We start from the raw sequence: 17764 nt of genomic DNA, 5'->3' as shown, positions 1-17764 counted from the left end.
TGCTTTTATGCTGAGGTTTTGATCCACGTTGACTTGAGATTTGTGCAAGGTGACAAATATGGAGCTATTTTTCATTTTTTCTACTTACAGACTTCCAGTGAGACCAGCACTATTTATTGAAGAGGCTTTCTTTCTTTTTTCCATTGTATATTTTTGGCTTTTTGTCAAAGATCAAATGTCCATAAGTGTGTGGTATTTTTCCTGGGTCTTCAATTCTATTCCTTTAATCAACCTGTCTGTTTCTGTACCAATAAAATGCAGTTTTTATCACTATTGCTCTGTAGTGCAGCTTGAGGTCAGCTATGGTGATTCCCCCAGAAGTTCTTTTATTGTTAAGAATGTTTCCCCTATCCTGGGTTTTTGTTCTCTCTATATGAAATTGAGAATTGCTCTTGTCAAGTCTGTGAAGAATTGTGTTGGGATTTTGATGGGGATTGTGTTGAATCTGTAGATTACTTTAGAATGAGGACATTGTGACCATGAGTTTTTCAGGCAAATGGATGGAACTAGAACATATCATTCTAAGTGATGTAACTCAGACCCTAGAGTACATACATAGTACATACTCAATAATCAATGAATATTAGCCAAAAAAAGTACAGAATATCTAAGATAAAAATCAATAGAACTCAAGAAGTTTAACAAGTAGAAGAGCCCAAGTGGGGATTCTTCAATCCCTCTTGGAAAGGAGAAGAAAACAAACAAAGGAGGCAGAGAAAAGGTTCTGGGATGGAGGGGGAGAAGAAGGAGAAAGGGAAACACGATCAGGTATAGGGTGGGGGACAGGTTAGAAGCCCAGAGGGCCAGCAGAAAAAAAATGGAAATATACAACCCTGGGGGGTGGGGAGAGAAGGGGACCTTCTAGAAAGACCTGGGAGGTGAGAGAGTCTCAAGATTCAAAGACTTTATATGAAATGCCCAAAAGTGGACAGAGGGAACTTGTAGAGTCCAAGTCCAGAAGAAAGACAGGGCATCAAGTAGAGGGATGAGGTTGCCATCCCACAGTAAAAAACTCTGACCCAGAATTGTTCTTGTCTAAAAGAATTTCATGGAATGGACAAAAATTAAGAGGAGACTTGGGCAGTCCAGTGACCAGCCCAAATTGTGGTCCATCTCAAGAGGAAGCTCCAATGCCTAACACTATTAGTGATACTATGGTGTGCTTACAGACAGGAGCCTCAAATGGTGGACCCCTAAGAGGTCCAACAAGCAGATGATTGAGACAGACACAGACAGACATACCCAACCATTGGACTAAAGTTAGGGACCCCTGTTAGGGAAAGGCTGGAAGAAACTGAGGTGGAGGGTGACCCATCGGAAGACCAATAGTCTCAACTAATCTGGACCCCTGAGATCTCTTAGACACTGAGCCACCAACCAGGCAGCATACAAGAGCTGGTCAGAGGCCCAGATACACACACAGTAGAGGAATGTTTGGTTTAGCCTCAGTGGAAGAAGATTAGCCTAGCCCTAGAGAGACTTGTGGCCCCAGGGAGTGGGGAGGACTGACAGGGGTGGGTCATTCTCTTGGAGAAAGGGGAGAAGAGAAATGGGATGAGGAACAGGGAGGGGGCAGAACAGGAGTGGAACAAAGACTGGACTATAAAAATATAATTAAAAAAGAATTACAGATATTAAATGCATTTATTCCAGAATCATTCACTATTTACTTTTTAAAAAATAAGAACATTTTACTGCATAACCATCACATTTCTCTATGTTCCTTGTTACATCATTTTTTATCTGTGCAACACAATCCACTATTGTTTTTTTGACATAACTTTTGTAATTAATTTGTTATAAATTATATATCTCAAAAATATTTGAAAATATAACATGAGAATCTATACAATTTTAAAACAGTTAATTGGCTCTCTGCCCCTCCCTGTTCCAGAGACAGCCACATCTTCTTGTGCAGTGCTAGTCTCATTCTGTAGACAAGATGATGAAGGTCAAGTGAACAGATTTGGCTGTACTGGGTGCCTGGTTATCAGGGCTGCCTTCTGCTCTGCATCTGACAAAGTAGAGATTGTGACCATCAATGAGCCCTTCATTGACCTCAACTACATGGTCTACATGTTATGGTATGACTCCACCCATGGCAAATTCAACTGCACAGTCAAGGCTAAGAATGAGCCCATCAACATCTTCCAGGAGCAAGATCCTGCTAACATCAAATGGGATGTTGATGGTGATGAGTATGGTAGGTAGTCTACTGGCATCTTCACCACCATGGAGAAGGCCAGGGACCACTTGAAGGGTGGGGTCAAAGGGGTCATCATCTTTGCTCCTTCTGCCATGCCCCTATGTTTGTGATGGGTGGGAACCATGAAAAATATGACAACTCATTCAAGATTGTTAGCAACACAGCTTGAACCACCAACTGCTTAGACCCCTTTCCAAGGTCACCCATAACAACTTTGGCATCTTGGAAGATCTCATGACCATGGTCCATGCCATCACTGTCACTCAAAAGACTGTGAATAACCCCTCTTAAAAGCTGTGGTGTGGTGGTTCTGGGGCTGTTTGAAATATCATCCCTGCATCCAATGGTGCTGCCAAGGCTATGGGCAAGGTCAACCCAGAACTGAACTGGAAGTTCACTGGCATGGTCTTCTGTGTTCCTACCCTCAATGTATCCATTGTGGATCTGAAATCTTGCCTGGAGAAACCTGCCAAGTATGATGACATCACGAAGGTGGTGAAGCAGGCATCAGAGGACACACTAAAGGGCATCCTGGACTGCACTAAGGACCAAGTTGTCTCCCGAGACTTAAACAGCAACTCCCACCCTTTCACCTTTGATACTGCAGCTGGCATTGCTCTCAATACCAACTTTGTAAAGCTCATGTCTTGGTATGACAATGAATATGGCTACAACAACAGGGTGGTGGGCCTCATGACCTACATGGCCTCCAAGGAGTAAGAAAGCATAGACCATTCACCCCAGCAAGGACACTGAGAGCAAGAGAGAGACCCTAGGTTGCTGAGGAGTCCCTGTCCTATCTCGGCCTTTAACACTGAGCATCTCACTCACAATTTCCATACCAGAACCCCATAATAGGAGGGCCCTAGGGAGCCCTCCCTACTTTCTTGAATACCATCAATAAAGTTTGCTGCACTCAGAATTAAAAAAAAAAGCAATTAGGTGTGTGTATGTGTTTTTGCACATTTGTATATTTATATATGTTTCTTCATATATGTTTGCACATGTATGAGTGTGTGTTTGTGTGTCTATGTGTATATGTTTGTATATCAGATGGTAGTAGAAAATATACTGTTGATTCTCTTGCTCTCACTGTCAAAACAATCTAAGACAGCTAATTAATCAGCTAGAGTGACAGAGTCTACTCTGTTTCTTACCAATTTTATAGATTATGAGGCTTGTTCCAAATAGCCAATGCCTACAGCATTTACAATCAATTAAACGCCTAATTGTACCCCAACATTTCCAAATTTCAAAGGGCAGGTCGTGTTTCTCTTTACTCCTTTTTTTTTTTAGTCCTTTCCTTAACTTTTCTGCTTAGCTCCAACACAGCATTCCACAACACTGCAGGGAAGTTGGAGTTATCCTTGCCTTAAGGAGTTTTTAGGTGCCAGATCATGTGCAAAATTATTCAACTTAATGTCAGGTCTCTAGTGTGCAGGATATTTTCTATTCATTCTCCTTTTTCTAGTGCCTGGAGTCCAGTTAAGTTAACTCAAATCAAGGTACCAAGTGTGGTATCTACAAAATTATACTCTGTTATAAAGGAAAATTATTTTCTGATATTTAGTTTAACATAACATAATCTGGAAAGAGGATCAATGTCAATAATTTTAACATTGAGCAGCATATGTCTAAGGAACAGAGCTGTAAGATGTCTGGAAAATGTATGACACAGAGCTCAAAAACTAAAGAAATTTAAACTTAATTCACAATTCTATTCCAAACTTTCATTTTTTATTTATGAATTACCTATTCATAATGCCTGACTTCATATGTTTTCAGGGTGGGTAGATGGTTGAGTGTAGATTTTATTAAAGTAGCTGACTGTAAAACATGTTTCTGAAATCACACTAACTTGAAAATGGTATTTTAATGCCCTTGGCTGAATTCTGATGTTAAAACTAATGTTTGAAAGAAATAAGGTAGAAAACATACATATTTCTTAGTTGTGGTGTGCTTTACTCTGTCAGAATGTATGTGCTTAGCCTTTCAAAATGTCAAGTATGGCTTATATTTTATTAACTATATAGCATCAGGTAACTAGATGTATGTTCATTAATATACTATCCAGTAACAACTGGTGTCTACTAATGGTGTTTCATTGTTTAATGTAAGGACTTTTGTCAACAAAGATATTTTCAAACTTTTTCTATTATTGACCTCCCAAACTCTATGTTATTCAACAGGTACCCACAGGAGAGTTAAAGTATATTGATGAATAGGGGCAAGAAAATGAGGAGAAATACAATTCTAGTAGAATAAAAGAAAAATATCTTGAAAATCAGTCATATCAGTCACTTGATGCTGATATTTGTATAATTATTCATAAATGCAGGTATAGAATGGAGAACATGAAGAATTCTTCGGTCATCCTTGGAGCATGAAAATATATTGTGTGTGTATATATATATATATAATGTGTGTGTTTGTGTTTGTGTGTGTGTGTATACAGCACACATTGTACATGGATTTGACAGGAACTAAGTCTTCAACAAGAAAAATAAATCTTATGCAAGATAAGTAAAGCACTTACTGACTTAAGTTATGTGCTTAAAAATTTATATGGATAAAGGTGTAATGTGGAGAAAGAGGTTAAGACAAGCTCTTCATCTATTTAATATCTTATTTATGGTGAGTAGAAAAATACTGTATTATTTTCAGTAGTTTTAGGCATATTGATATTTCACTGAATATATTTTCTGCATAGTTTTGAGTCTACCACATGCAAAGACTATGTGGGGCTGCTTCTGCAACCCACCACACACTCTGCAATGGCTGTTCTTGGAGTGGTTCCCGGAACTGACAGTGTCTTCAGTAGGAGTCACATACACAGATCTCAGCAATGAAACTAGTTGAGGGACAGGATGTTATTACAAAGAGAAAATCTGTAAAATGTTTCAAATATCAGTCACAGCCAAAAGGAAAAAGAAGTGGCAGCTAATCAAATGTCAAAGCAGCATCGTGTAAAGCCAGCCCTGTCCTCGGGAAAGTACATGTGGTTCTCTGTGCTTGAATCAAAGCTTCAGAGTCTGAAGATGAAAATATATGACGCATGTTCCTCAAAGAGGAAGCTTTAATCAAGTGCCAAATAATGACAGCTTTTTTTTTTTTTTTTGGTGGAAAGAAAGAGTTTAAGAGGAAAAATATGTGTTTATATTTCTTGAAATGAAATAATAGAAAAAGTGAAATACAGTTAAAACTGATTTTTGAAGGTTTATATTTTGATTAGTTTAGTTCATTAAAAAAAATACTGGAATTATTTCTTCAAAATGTGAATCCCATTATGCCCCTTCTCTTTTTTGTAGCACTGTCATGTAACAAGGTCAATGCCTTCCATATGTCAAGCCTTACGTCATTCCCAGCATCTCTGAACGTAGAAGCTCTTCACCCACACCTCTTATGCACATACTCTCCTTTATTACCCCACTAAAGTGTCTTCAACGCCTGATGCTGGCGTAGAACTGAGGCCATTTATGTGGAAACCATATATTCTTAGCAGAAGGCTCTTTCCTTCCTTGTTATCCCGATCATTATATCTCCATTAATCATTACTTCTTTCAACCAATCAGTCCAGTTGCTCCACTGTCAAAGCTCACAGAGAGGTACTTCTCTGCATTTTGTCACCATTACACTTCATCCAATAGGGCCAGGAGCTTCATGTCACTGCTGTCTACTGCACTACTTTGTGAATTGAGAAAACTCATAAACGCTTTCTGAGTGAAAGAACAAGGAAAATAGTGGGTCAACCTTTCAGAATAATCAACAAAATTGCTACATGAGTTACTACAAATGCAATAAAAGGTAATCTATTCTAAGTAAATTAGAGCTCCCAGATACTAATTGATTTCTTATTCCATCTTTAGAAGCTTTTTAAACCACCCACTAATCATTACTGTTCTCAGTGACAGCTCTGTATGGTATCCTATCATTCTAGAAGCAGAATAAAAGCAGGAGAGATTTTAATCTTTACAACATGTTGTCTAAATCAGCATAGTGCGCAAAAGAACACTAACACAAACACCAATACTTGCTATATAAACTCTCAGATCATTAGCACTCACAAGAACTTAGAGAAAGCTTAAGGATGGCTTTTAAAAACAATTAAAATAATAAATTTTGCAATAAAGATTTCAAAATATTCTGGATGCATACTGCTGTGCTGGCCCAGTGGGGTTGATTTTTATGAGTCCAAATTTCACAAAGATTTTAGAAAATATAAAAACTATTAGTATTCTGTATTAATAAAACAACTGAACACTGTAATTTAAATGTGCTGTCTTAAAAGTTTCAAGTTAAGCACTCTAAGCTGCTTTTTATTAACATCGGGACCTGCTTACTGTCATAAAAGCCAGAGGCTTTAAAGTGTAATTAACAAGACAATTAACCCTCATCAAAAAATGTTAACAAAGCACAATGAGAGAAGTAGAGAAAGTATGAGAGCAGCTGTAATGGATAGATAGCATTAACAACAAAAAACTACAGACGTTCAACAGAAGTGGCAACAACCTTACAGAAGTTAGACTGTTGAGCCATCTGTTTCTAAAAATCAAACTTTTGTCAGAAGTCCAGGCTTCTACAAGATTAGTACAGAATCAAGTATACTATTTAATGTATCAGTCAGAACAACCAGAATATGTACAAATGGGTCAAAGCATTTTGAAACAGCCATGCCTTCAAAATTGCATATTAATGATATATCTGTATTTTTCAACATCCAAATGCCTCAGACCTAGGTTATTTAGAAGTGGCCCAAATGTGTGAAACTCTAAAGTAAGCCCAAAGTTACAATTATATAGTTCAAAATTACTATAACATATCATTTATGTTATATTTGATTAGTTGATTCACATATGTTACTGGAAGCTTAAACCTTGTAATTAATAATGTTAAGAAGGCTCTAGGCATTCATAATAATCTCAAAACTACTGCATTTGACTTGAAAATTCTTAGTTTCAAGTTAACATGCTATAAACATTAATGAAGTAAAAGAAGTAAGGCTCCCAAAGCCATATTTTATCTATATTTGCAGAAAAAGAAGGGGTATGTGTGTGTGCATTGAGATTAAAATCTATCTATCTATCTATCTATCTATCTATCTATCTATCTATCTATCTATCTATCTATCTATCTAACTATCTATTTATCTATCTATAGGCTAATATATCATTAGCTGCTGTGTGGAATAACTACTTTAAATTCATATATAGTTTTAAGATGTTACCTTATAAGTTTTTATTGTCCAAACAAAGGTCACCTTCATTTTTTCCTTCCTTTTAGATATAGAGTACGGGAATAATGTGGGTTGATGTGTGGCATCCACTTCCCCTCCTGTATCATGCTTTGACTGATGGATATTACCCACAGGTTTATGTACCAAAGATTCAGTCTTCTAGGTGCCATTGTTACAGTGTAGAACCTTGGAGAGGTAAGGCTTAGCAATTGTAACTAGATATTAAGAGCTCTGTTTTCACAAATGAATTAAAATTATTTCAAGGTAGTGGGATCAGATCTTCAGAAGTGCTCAGTCCGTGGGTGAGTAGGTGGCTAGAAAGCACAATCACTCTACTTGCTTAACACCTATGAAGCTATCCATTCTTTTGCTTGTTTTCTCTTGTAGTATTATTCAGTCAAAGAACTCTTACAATGATGCTGGCTCCATGCTCTTTGTATAATCATCTACCAGAATCATGACACAAATGAACCTCTTTTCTTGACACCTTATCTAGTATCAGTGATTTTGCTATAACAACACACTATGGACCAAAATATCATTCAAACAAATGTTACATCGTTACAATGGATAGGCTGCTCCAAAACATATCTAAACTAACCATTAAAATCATATAATTTCCTAAAGTTATTTAAGGCATCTCAGCATCAAAAAACTATTACAGTATAAATCTATAATTTTCTATACTTATTTTAAACATCTTGACATCAGAAATATTATATTATTCATTCTTTTTAGTAACAGAATAAGAAAAAAGGACAATAGTTTTCTTTCACATTTAAGGGATTTATTTCTTCTCTTCATTTATTAGGTATGAACAAAGAAGCTAATTGTTCTCATGAGAACTATTCACCACTTTATGACCACATCAGAGATAAGAGTAATCTGCAGTGATCAGAATCAAGAAGTTGAGGACAGAAATTTCTATGGAGCTGTGACCAGCTTCTTCCTATAGCCTCCCTGATCTTTGATTGTGTTCTGAGTTTTTTTATGGTTGGCTTAATCACAGTTTCTTATATTTCAGATATCCTAAGCTGCATATGGTATAAAATGTATTTAATAAAAGTTAAACTGAGTCCAAAATGCAGATTCAGAATAAACTGGACAATGTGTAGCTTCTTTGGGTGTTTAAATTATACCATAGATATCCTGTATTTTTTTTTTTTTAGTAATATCCACTTATAAGTATCATGCATATCCTTTTGGGTCTGTTACCCCACTAAGGATGATATTTTCTAGTTACACTCATTTGCCTTCAAAATTCTTCAAGTTCTTATTTTTAAGCTGGGAGGTATTGCATTTTGTAAATTAACCAAATTTTTGTTATCAGTCTATCAGTTGAAAGACATCTGGGTTGTTTCCAGTCTCTGGTAATTATCAAAAATGCTGTTATGAACAAGAAAGACCCAAGCAAGGAAGCTTGAATCTCACTTAGAAGAAGAAATAACAAAGCCATAGGAAGCAAATGGAGGGTTGTATCAGGGTGGGAGGGGGTATTGGGAGGGGAATGGGGGGATTGAGGAGCACATTAGTGGAGAGACAGGAGAGATGTTCAGAGGGCCAGGAAAATGGAATGGAAAGTGAGGGTTGGCAGGGGTGGAGATGAGATGGGAACATCTCAAGGATGTGCCAGATATCTGAAATGGGGGAGCTTCCAGGAATCTATGGGGGTGACTCTAGCTCAGACTCCTAGCAGTGGGGGATATCAAACCTGAAGGGGCCACTTCCTATAGCCAGAAAGGACTCTCAGTGAAGGGATAAAGACAACAAGCCACTCACACAACTTTCGACTCAAAATTTGTCCTGTCTAAAAGAAATGCAGAGACAAATACAGAGAAGAGACTGAGGGAGCAGCTGCTCCAAAACTTATCCAACTTGAGACCTATCCCATGGGCAAAGCCCAATCCCTGACACTATTAATAATACTCTATTATGCTTACAGACTGGTGCCAAGCATAACTGTTCACCCAGAAGCTGACAGAAACAGATGCAGAGACCCACAGCCAAACATCGGATGGAGCTCAGGGAGTCTTCTGGAAGAGTTAGGGGAACCATTGAGAGATCCGGAGGGGATCTGACCTCCACAGCAAGACCAGTAGTATCAACTAATTTGGACCCTTTAGAGCTGAACCCTTATCAAAATGCATACATGGGATGGACTGGGGCTCCCCGCACATATGTAGCAGATGTGAAACTTGGTCTTCATCTAAATCTTTTGCCTGCCTATGGATCCTGTTTCCCTAACTGAGCTGCCTTATCTGGCCTCTGTCAGAGAGGTTGTACTTAGTCCTACCAAGACCTGATGTGCCAGAGTGAAGTGATAACTGGCATGAGGGGCTCTCCACTCTCAGAATAGAAGGGAAGAGAGAATGTGAGATGTAACTGTGTTAAGGGTAGACCAGGAGTAAGAGAGTCGGGGATACAGATATAAATTGAATGGATAAATAAATTAAGGGAAACAAAACTGTACAATATTGTTTCTGTCATTAAAGTTTGCAAACAAAAAAAATGAAGACAAAATAGAAATTATATATTTCAACCCTAGCCCAATTACTGCAAATTGATATAGAATTATAATTAAATCTTTTAGGAATCAGGCACAATGAGTTGAAGCAATAGCACAGAAAAATACTTTTCTACCTAATTTCTCAAAAGGTTAGGTTGTGACCATTGAGTCTCACTTAGAATCCTTTTCTTTTTCTAGCTAAGACTTCTGTATAAATTAGCCTGTTCAGAAGGCAGTGAGTACTTACTTTAGGCATCGTTATAAATGTTACTTCAATTACTCTTGATTTATCAAGCTCTTTATACACTTTATAGCTTTTATCACTACTCTGTAAGTATTTTTTTTTTTTGCTTGTCTCCATCTACAGTCTTAAGTTTATAAATTCTGTGTTGAAGCAGAGCTTTCTCAGTATTAAATTGTCAACAAAGAGAATGGTGTCTGGCTCACAGTAGGCAATCAATGAATATGTGTTGACTAAATGAGTGAACAAGCTAATAAATGAATAGTTTATAAAAACAACATGGGTGACTTGGTTTTGTAACAGCTCCCTGGATAGTATTTGGAGGGTATTTTTCTATTAAAATGCCAATGTCATATTAGTAGTCACCTGGAATTAGAAGCCAGCTTGAAAAACATCTGCATAAAATACCTTCCATTAATTTTCTGTTCTTAAGTTCAGAATTATTTTCATAGTGGCAAGGTGGTCTATAGAGAGTTTTTCCAAGGGAAAGAATGAGTCTAAATAAGACAAGGATTGTCATAGAGATGACTTTAAATGGTCTGTTGTACTATTTCAACCAAAAAATTAGACCCCAGGATTTTCTTGATAAATACCTTGGAAATTTCAAAGCTGTGAGTTTTTCTGTTTTACTTGACCTTACCTTTCACTAGAAGTCACAAGCATTTAACAATATAAAGACTGTAAAACAGGTCCCAACACTCATTTTAAATCAGCAATTACATAGCTTTAATCCCACAGGAATCATATTGACTATAAATAGCCCAATGCAATGCTCCTTTTATTTATTTTTTAAAATTTATTTATTTATGTATTTAGTTATTTACATCCACACACTGCCCCCCTCCTAGTCCACTGTCACCAAGTCCTTCTTCTCATTCCCCCTCCCCTTCCTCTGTGAGAGGGTGCCCCTCACCCATATCCCTCAGGATTAGGTGTATCTTCTCCCACTGAGGCAAAACAAGGCAGCCCTATGCTATATATGTGCCTGTGTCCAGGTCCAGCCTTTCTAAGTTCTTTGGCTGGTGGCTCAGTCTCTGACAGCACTGAGGAATGCAGATTAGTTGATGCTGGTGGTCTTCCAGTGTGCTTCTATACCCTGCAGGGCCTTTAATCCTTCCCCTAACTCTTCTATAAGGGTCTTAGACCTCAACCTAAAGTTTGGCTGTGGGTATCTGATTCTGTTTCAGTCAGCTCCTGGGTAGAACATCTCAGAGGACAGTTATGAAGTGCTCCTGTTTGTAAACAAAACATAGTATCATTAATAGTGTCAGAGATTGGTGCTTGCCCATGGCATGGTTCTCAAGTTGGGCCAGTCATTGGTTCACCATTCCTTCATTCTCTGCTCTATATTTGTCCCTTCATTTATTTTGGACAGGACAAATTTGGGGTAGAATGTTTTGTGGGTAGGTTGATGTCCTTATCCCTATGCTGAGGGTCCATCTTGGCTATAGCAGGTAGCCTTTTCAGGTTCTGTGTCCTCACTGTTAAGCTTCTTGGCTAAGATCACTTGCATGCACTCCCCCATCCCAGGTCTCTGGAATCTCCTAGAGATTTCCTCCCACCTCAGAATCCCTCAATACCACTTAGAAAGGAGAACAAAAGAGTCATGGTAAACAAGGAAGGGAGGGACCTTGCTGGGAGAGGGGAAGGGGCAGGATCAGGTGTGTGAAGAGATAGGAGAGAGACCCAGAGGGTCAGGAGAACAATATTCTTTACTATTTATTGCTATTTATTATTATTATTATTATTATTATTATTATTATTATTATTATTATTATTATTATTATTTACATTCTAGTAAGAAGGGGCAAGCAAGCCATTGGAAAACCAGCAGTCTTAGCTAAACCAGACCACAGGGAGCTCCTAAAAACTGAACCACTTTCTGAGGCCCCTGTCACATATTTAGCAAAGGCTGGCCTGGTCTGGCCTCAGTGGCAGAAGATAAACTTGAGGCCCCAGGGAAGGAGGTGGCCAGGTAAAGGAGGGGCCACACCCTCTCAGAGGCGGGGGGTGGGGGAACAGAGTTGCCTTTACATTATCAGGGAGATACAGAAAAATCTTCTGTACTGTGCTATTCCACAATTTTACATTCCACAATCAAATCATTTTCTCACTACCAATTCGATCGAGTTAAATATTCAAATGCTGATATTCTAGAGTTTAAAATATATCTGTTGTCCAATTATTGGTATGGGGAGGGATTTAATCAGCCACTCACATAGTCACAATTCCATTCTTTCTCCTATATTCTAAATCTCTGACAGTTGGATTTTTGTTGAGGTCACAGGGACTTTTCTTCTTAGAGTTAGCAAATGTTCTTCACACATGAAAAAAAGGCCCTTTGCCAGTGCTCTTCAAGACGCTTTGTTTGTTCTTTTTCTTTCTCACTTATTTCTGTTCATACATGTATAATATATTCTCATATGTGTGCGTGTGGGAGAGATTGACAATGAATGATGCCTAATATTTCTTCATCTATTTTTCCTTTCTTTTATTGGATATTTTCTTTATTTACATTTCAAATGTTATCCTCTTTTCTGGTTTCCCCTCTGGAAATCTCCATGCCCTCCCCCTGCTTCCATGAGGGTACTCCTCCACCCACCCACCCACTTCTGCCTCCCACCCTGGCATTCCTCTACACTGGAGCATCGATCCTTCACAGGACAAAGGGCTTCTTCTCCTACTGATTTTGGGCAAGTCAATGCAATACATATGCCGCTGTATTGTTGCTACATATGCCGCTGGAGCCATGGGTAACCCCTGTGTACTGTGTGATTGTGCTTTAGTCCCTGGGAGCTCTGGGAGGTCTAGTTAGTTGATATTGTTGTTCTTCCTATGGGTCGATGGTTATGGTGCATGCTGGTGGGATTTGCTGAAGGAGGCAGAGGCAGGAGGCCAGCCTGGTCTTCCCATTTTTCTCACATTTCTATTTGACACTCTCTCATTAAATCAAGAACTCTCTCATTTGTCTAGAGTGGCTGGATACTGTATCAACCCCGCCAGTGGCATTTTCTATGCAAGTATAGGTTTCTATGCCTGGCTTTTCACTAGGGTTATAGGGATCAAACTGAGATCCTCATGATTTGTTACAAATGCTTTACTAAATAAAAGAGCTATGTCCACAGTCCTAAGAGCCTGGCTTTGCACTCATTTATTTTCATATACTTCTGGCATGATCATAAAGGATGCTTAACCAACCTCATTCTTCTTAGTCGAAAGCTCATGGGGAAGTCCACATAAGGGATTGGGACTGAGATACATGCATATCATCACCACATATTCTAATCCTTCATCCTCTATGGCATACTTGAGTATGATTTCTTATGGATCACCTCAATTTTGATAGACTGTTCTCGTACACATCATTGCACTTCATGGTTCTATCAATTTGATATCTATTACAAGTCATGAGGAATGTTCAGGACAAATGGTAATGTGTCAGTTAGTGATCAAACGGTTATGTTCCATTTTGGCCCAGTAGCTACTTATCTAGGAAATAAAATTAGTAAGAACAATCTAGATTTGTTCTGAAGACATTGTTTGGGTGCTAGTATATATTGCATATTTCAAAATAATCATTTCAGTATATTTGAAGGTTCAGAAATAGATATTAAATGTTTGAATGGAGAGAAATGTGAATTACTGGGATATCATCAACTTACAGGAACTATGTGAATTATCACAATGTATACTCACATACATGTAATTAACTTGTGTCAATGATGGATGTAAAAATGTAAGCCTTACTAAGACTATTCTTAATAACAGCAGAATTATTTAAAATTTGTATTTTAAAACTCAGTGATTTTTTTTTACCTACGTGATTCTATTTAGTTTTGTATAGCCTATGTATCTGCTGAAATGACAACTTTCTATGATCTGCATCACTGTTGACAGGCTATTATGGCATAATTAGCTGAGATTAAGAAAGAAAGATTAGCACATATATTACTTGTAAAGGACAAGTTGCAGCCTGCTGTCATTTGCTTCAGATTTATCCAAAGACTTTCCATAATTTTGCATACATCATCTAATTAAAAATCACAGAAAGTGGTTTGCTATAAAATATGTGATGTCGTTTTGTTTTATCTGCACTGGAAATTTCCAAGAGAAGTTTGTTTATAAAGCATACACTCAGGAAACATCCAGTGTTTAACCCTTGTTTTTGGGTAGCAGTTTGGGTTTTCTTCATCGTGAAGCTGAAGAGACTTAGTGACACATTAAAATAGACCTTCCAGGGCTTTCAAAATCCAAATCATGCCTTCATCACCAGGGGCTTCAGATTGGAATAAAATCCTTCACTCAAACCTTGTTCTTCAAAATAATGGTCTCTTGTTATCTAGTGTTTTTAATAAGAAGCTTTTCTAGCCTCAATAGAAGATGCACGGAGTCATACTACAACTTGATAAACCAAGGAGGATTGATATCCGTGGGAGGTCTACCCTTCTCTGAGGAGAAAGGTCAGAGTTGGGGGCGTAGTGGGAGGAGAGGAAAGATGGAGGGCCTGGGAGGAGAGGAAGGAGAAGTTCCGATTAAATTAATTAATTTTTAAAAAAGTAAATTCTGCTAATCATCTTGTCAACGGGATGTTTTCCTTGCGATGTGTGTTTAGCTGATCAGAATGAACTCCACTCATAAAAATTTATGGAACGCATGGAATACTGACTCCAAGACTTGCCTGTCCATTTGCGCATGAGCAGACTGCTGGCAGTTAATCCCCCTGATTATGCAAAAACGGAATTATAGCGAGAATTACTGACAGGCTGGTAGGTTTGGATTTCCCACTTCAAAAGCGGTGAATTGTTTCCTTTATGTACTGTGACAAATGACCTACCTAGGTGCTTGGCCATGCAGAGAAGTTGAAAATAAGCAGAGGCGCTGACAAGAGTGCTGATACTGTTGAAAACTGATTATACAAGTCAACTTTCACTGTAAACAGATTCCTTCAGTATAATTAGATGCTTTTTCTAGTTAAAACTATTCCAGAATATTTTCTTATTCCTGTTTTTTTTTCTCTTACAATTTTATACTTTCTGTTCTATTCTCAATCCTCTCCTATTCCTTCCCAAACCTACTACCTTGCTCACCCTAGCCTGTTTCGCCTGTTCATTAGTTTTGATACTGTTTATTGTCCCAGAGAGTTTCATTAGGTCCATCTGTGTGAGCCCCAGTATAAAACTAATCAACAAAGCCTAGTGGAACCAGAAAGAAGTATACAACTGGGTAAGACTCCATTCCTTAGAACGGTTTAGTTGCCAACAGATCAGCATCACATGGAAAGGTCCCTTGAGTCCCTTCTCCCTCCTTACCAGAATCCTAGGGGGGTGGGGGGTCCAGATGCCTTTGACACAGTGTCAGTATATACAACTATTATAAATTCACAACTGCTGTGTTCAAGCCATGCTTAGAAGAGGATACTTTGCAGATTTTCTCCCCATTATCCAGACGATTCACTCTTTCCTCACCCTCTTTTGCAGTGTACTATGAACCCTCAGGAAGTGGTGTAATGCCTTGTCTGGGGATAACTACCCAAAATGGTAGTAAAGTCTAGCATTTAAACAAAAATCTCTTTTGTTTAGAATAAATTTGAAACATCATTTTGGCATTTTTATTTTGGTTTTCAGATTAGAAAATAATTTCATCATTTTTCTTTTCTTCTTTTCCCTCAAAATAAGCCTCCTTACTGTCTTTCAAAGTCATAGCCTATTATATTTGTTATATGCAAACATGAAGATACATTCATAAATACAGCCTGCTCAGTGTATATTATATGATATGTTTATTTTTTAGGCTGCCCGTTTGGTATTGGTTAACCAAGTGTATTGTATAGCAATGGGTGTGTTCTTCCATGGGGAAGACTATTTTTCTTTTTCTTTTTCTATCTTTTTTTTTTTTTTAATTCTCAGAAATCTTGGGTTGCCTGTAGTTCTTTGTATAGGATAGAGGTTGCTTAAGACTTGCTCAAGGAGAGAAAATTCATGCCTGGTACTGAAATCTTAGCTAACTATGCAGTGTTCCAGGAATCCTGGGGAGATCCTACAATCACCACTTTACTAAACCAACACAATTTCACACTAAATTCTAAACATTTTTCTTTATGTCCACAACTTTCGCCCTTCAATTAGAGAATTTCTCTGCAAGAGATAGAGTCCACTATAAAAATCTATACCCAATTAAAATTCAGTTGTGGAGCCCAGCTCTAAGTATACATCCACAACATAGCCCTCAGGCCTAAGGATCAGGTAGCACTGTAGAAAAAGAAGCAGAAAGATTGTGAAGGCCAGAAAGTCAGAGAGTTTCATACAGAATTTACATATATAAAGACCACTATGAATGTCTAGGCATATGTTGAACAAGGACAACAAAAACAGACATTAATGGCACAAACTCGACAAGGCTTCCACCCTACACAAAGAACATTTTGACATATATGCACAAGTGTTTTATGTGTATATACATTCAGACAATGTATACATATATACATAAAAAGATATTTATCATACATACATACATTTTGATGAAGGACATACATGTTCAAGTATATTATATACACATGTATTATGAGTAATGATTGAATTATCACTTGTGACATTTTTCCATCTTTAATATAGAAATAAATACAAATATGTGGTAACTGCTTTTCTGAAGACCTCAATTATTGTGCTAAAATTTGTAATATATGTAATATATGTATATATATGTAATTATTCATGAAGTGGGTTGATATTTCTGTTAGATTTCTTGATATCATCTAAAAATCTTGTCTAGATAATTGTTCCAACTTACTAGATATTCTGTAAAGTAATAAGAAATGGTAATGTATCATCCTACTTAATGAGGATAGATTTTAACAATAACAATATTGTTTTATCAATGACTATATCAGAATCAATCAAATATAAAGTGACGGGAAAATGAAAATTCAGACATTTGCTATGTGGTAAAAGAATGTAGATCTGTCGTGAACATGAGAAGATAATTTACTTTGAAGATTTATTTATTTGGTGTCATTGAACCCTAGCTTAGTTTCATAAAGCATGTAAATCAGAGGCATGAGAGATTTTACGTTTAGTTATCATCAAGATAATACAAGGACACACACACACACACACACACACACACACACACACACAAATGTACCAATAATATATCAATGGTAGTCAAAGAAAACTGAGCTCGGTACTTGAGTGTGAGGAGGCACATGGGAGATGCTGAAGGGAATGTAGCTGGAGAGATATAAGGAGGAAGAAGATGGGGAATGTAATATTATATTTCAATGAAAATATTTTTAAATAATGAAGTTAAAATGGAATGTTTCCAATCAGAGCTATTGAAGATTTGAGTTTTGAGGTGTTGAGATTGCTGTTCTTGTACAAGTCCATCATCCTTCACTTCTCCACATATGCTAATAGGACAAGCTTTTAGATGTGAGAAGGCATCCTGAATGAGTCATAGGGTCACACTAATGAATAAAGAAAAGGGCAGCCTGGTCTACAGAGTGAGTTCCAGGACAGCCAGGGCTATACAGAGAAACCCTTTCTCAAAAACAAAACAAACAAACAAAAAACAAACAAAAAA

The sequence above is a fragment of the Mus caroli genome, chromosome 14 (assembly GCF_900094665.2).
Source record: "Mus caroli chromosome 14, CAROLI_EIJ_v1.1, whole genome shotgun sequence".
Classification (NCBI taxonomy): Eukaryota; Metazoa; Chordata; class Mammalia; order Rodentia; family Muridae; genus Mus; species Mus caroli.
The sequence above is the reverse complement of the archived record's forward strand: the minus strand, read 5'-3'. Positions refer to the sequence as shown.